The sequence below is a fragment of the Centropristis striata genome, chromosome 6 (assembly GCF_030273125.1).
Source record: "Centropristis striata isolate RG_2023a ecotype Rhode Island chromosome 6, C.striata_1.0, whole genome shotgun sequence".
Classification (NCBI taxonomy): domain Eukaryota; kingdom Metazoa; phylum Chordata; class Actinopteri; order Perciformes; family Serranidae; genus Centropristis; species Centropristis striata.
In genome coordinates this window covers 19,331,461-19,335,663 of record NC_081522.1, presented here as the reverse complement: position 1 = coordinate 19,335,663, position 4,203 = coordinate 19,331,461, and positions in this window count along the sequence as shown.

Below are 4,203 nucleotides of genomic sequence, written 5' to 3'. Positions count from 1 at the left end.
CTTCGAGTAATTTAGTCAATGCTTATTTAAAGACATCTCCTTTTTTAGCATTGTATTTATTTAGCACTGCAACTAGGGAGACTAATTTTCAAGTAGGAAGTTTTAAGCTCTTTATCTCATTAAACATCTGGACATTACCCATTCCAAAAATATGTCTCTCTGTGTTTAAGTGTCCTGGCAATGGATTGTGGCTTGGATGGATCACTGAACGGGCCCGGGGCCCAAAGTGTCAACGGCCCCCCGGGCCTTCACCAACAAAATGTCACTCAAACAGACATGTACCAACCAGGAAGAGACTCCAAGAAACCACAAATAAACATATAATGACTACAAAGAGATATTAACAGACTACAGGATACAGAGACACTAAAACATACAAAGTAATGTGAAACAACTACAAAGTGACACAAAACAACTACAAAGAGCCATAAAATGACCACAAAGAGACACAAAACAACAGACAAGAAAATAACTACACAAAGACCAAATCAATTACAAAGTGACACAAATAAACTACAAAAAGAGTAAATGTCACTCTTGAGATGCATCCACAAAGAGACAATTATTGAATTAATTAATTAACAACAAAAAGAGGCTAACAGCTATAAAGTCTGTGTATATTGCTTCCATATATATTATATATAGAGATATTTTGCATGTCTGGGCCAAGGGCCATTGTTTCATAAATCTTGTAAATTAATGGTTTTTACTTGTGGTATATTTGTTGCCTCCATGTCAGTGCCAGCTTGAACATGTGCATGCTCCTGTATAAGTGTATATGTGTGTGTGCAAGGCTCTTATTATTAACACCCCTTACTCTTCCGTCTCCTCATGTCAGAAAAGTCTATGTCTATATATCCGTGAACATGCTGACGACTAACATCTCCACTAATTCCACTTAAACCTAATAAAGTTATTTATAGATTTGGTGAGCACGCTGTGGGAGCGATTCTCAGGGGAATCACATTCGGCTGAACCTCCGCTAAGCGTCTCTTCCTTACCTTCCTCTCCTGCTGCCCCTTGGCTGAGCTCCACCTTGGGGCCCCTGCTGCTTTAGGGCAGTTAGACAGGTGCAGCTGGCCGCAGACATGCACGGTCCCTCTACGCCAGCCACCGAGCTCGCCCTCTCCGTTTACACCCTCGACTTAATCACTTAGATTCATATGGCACTTTTTAAAATCTGGGCGCAGTTCTCAGCCAGATAAAATTCACAAGACATGCTAGTGTGGCTCCATGGTTTGTGAGGTGATGAAGTTACAGTGGTGGAGGCTTGCTTCACAGGACAGCAGAGGTTAAGTTGAGTAACTTTGTGAGCAAAACCTTATGTGACCTTCATTTTTGTACATGATTTTTTGGTTTAATGTTAACGTTATTTTCATAATTTAACATAAATATAATTCCCCTTTAATCTGTGTACATTAAATTAGTTTGTTTGGTAATGATCCTTCATTCTGAAACTCATTCTGTGAGGTCCACTTTTATGTGAAATCATGGCACAATAACACAATTCCTTCCAGAAAATCTTGCGGTCAAAGACATCCACCCTTAAACTAACATTTAGCAGCAGGACACAGCGGTCCAATTATTTTTTCCTCATTCAGTGAATCAACATGCAGCATTCAACTCAATTAGTTTGGGGCATAACAGAGCCTTACGTAAGTTGTCCAGCAGTGCAGGAAAAACAAATTGTCCTGCCAAAACCCAAAACAAGAATGACAAGATTGATCAACATACAGTAGCTGCAATAAGATCAATGTTATTCTCCACTGTTGGCAGCTACCACTGATGACCACCAGACAAAATGGGACCATCCCTTCTCCTGTGTGAATAATTAGCGTATAAAACAGGAGACACCTCAACATTGGTTTCCCTTCTTGTCTTTGAGGGTGTTGTGGAGCAAGTGGCACATGAATTAAACTGGTGACAAGCAGAGGCCGCAGATCTCTCTCAAAGTCTACTTTTAGAAAGTGCAAGTCAAGGTTTTAGGTTTCAGTGTCTGCTCTTCGGTGAATGGGTTTTCCAGCTTGCCAATTAGGTGTACAATTTAAAGGCTTGTTGTACAGAAGCCAGCCGGTTGAAGTCATTCAATTATCCTGTATGGATTTGTCATAGTTTGCCTGAAAGTTTTGTGTTTTAAACAGACAAGATACTGCCTTTCTCTTTTGTTTAAATGCTAATCCAAAAGTTTAATGCATAGAAAGCAAGAACACACTTAAAGATTTTGATAAAGAAAATCAAATGGCTGGCTTTAAAAGTGACACTGTTTCTCAAGTAGCCAAACTGCAGGTTCCTAGAGTAGATGAGGAGTAAGCTGACCTCAGGAATGTGGTCTTGAAATGTTAGCCTGCTATCGGAAGCCCACAGCAGGGTGACATCGGGGCGAGTGTACCATTGTGGAGGTGTGTGTGTGTGTGTGTGTGTGTGTGTGTGTGTGTGTGTGTGTGCACACAAGTGGTGGACAGGAACTAGAGCAAAACTGTCACATGTAATCACTTCCTGCCTACGCCTTCCTTGGACATCTATCACCTTGCAAGTCTTCTGTTTAATTGGAGTTAAGTTAATAGCTGAATATCCCCCGCCCAGCCCCAGCGGAGGGACCCATTATTATTAATACCCTCAAAGACAGAACTGGCTTTTCGGTGCCATCCACTTGAGCCCAACCACCTGGCCAGATGGCACGCCACAGCTTCTCTTTGATTAAGTAAACACTGAGCTCAGGCAGGAAACATCTCATTTTCACACCAGACCAGTTTCAGGAGGTTTACAAATTGTCAAAGCTAAGAAAAACTGATTACCATAGGCATGACCACGAGCCAAACAGCTGATGTAGATGGAGCTGCGTATCTAAAATAAACATGCTAAACCAACATCGTGGTGCAAAGTGCATGCTCTTTGTGCTTGAGAGGTCATTTCAACTTACTTAAAGCCTCATTGGTTCTCAGGGAGGGAGATTCACTGAGATGACAGCATGGGTCATAATACCAAGAAACCTAATATCTGTTAAATGCTCATATTTAGGGCAGCAACAAATTATTCTAGTGATAGTGATATGGTAGACAGATTTCTATGAAACTTTGTACAGACATTCATGGAAATTTCTGATGACTTCCCTCTGGTGCCACCACAAGGTTGACATTTTTGATTTTTAGTGAGATGTCTCAACAACTATTTAATGGGTATCCATGAAATTTGGTACGCACATTCATGTCCTGGTTTGTAATCATCTCGGTGATGCTTTAACATTTTCTCTCGCACCTCCATCAAGTTGAGGGAAACCCAGAGAGCGATGTGAAAAAAACATAAAAACTATTATGGTATTTCTAAAAATCTTTATCACGTTTGTTGTTGTAATACTCTTTTTGGCCACAAGAGGGTTAAGTGCAATGCTACCCTAAATATTTTTTATTCATATATTATAGAAGGTTTTCACAACGTGTCATCAGCGCATCATCAGACCCGCAGTCGCCATATTGGGGTAACATGACACACAGACACTGAAGTAAATCCCAAATGTCGTCAAGGAAAACGGTTAATTATTGCAACGTTTTAGGTTGTACCGATAGGTCAGACCGAGAAAAACATTAGGAATATTATCGACTTCCAAAAGTTATTAAAAACCAGTGAGAGGAATGCCAGTAGTTATCAGAGGAAAGGAGGCGCATGTGGTTGGCAAAGCTCACTTACTCTTGTAGGTAAGTGAAATGTTCATTGCAGCAGCTTATAAGAAATTTTCTAGTGTAATGATAATATTTTTATTAGTAAATAGTAAAAACAATTATTGCTTTTATTGTTTTTACTTTTTGTTTATTTTACTGTAAAGCACTTTGGTAGACCACTCGCTATTTTAAATGTGCTATATGAAGCTGACATTGATATTGACATAATATAATTCATATTACCGGTAAGCTACCGCATGTGGCATTAATGCAGTAGTTCTCAACCTTTTTGAGTCACGACCCCCAATTTAATATACATGTTGTCCGCGACCCCCGCTCACTGAACAGAATCTCACATGCACAGTTCAGATCACCCAAAAAAGAAACAAAATGACCAAAAAAAGACACAAAATGACTAAAAAAACACACAAAATGACCCAAAAAAGACACAAAATTACCCAAAAAAAAGACACAAAATGACCAAAGAAAGAAACAAATTGACCCAAAAAAAAAGACATTAAATGACCAAAAAGACTAAAACACATGA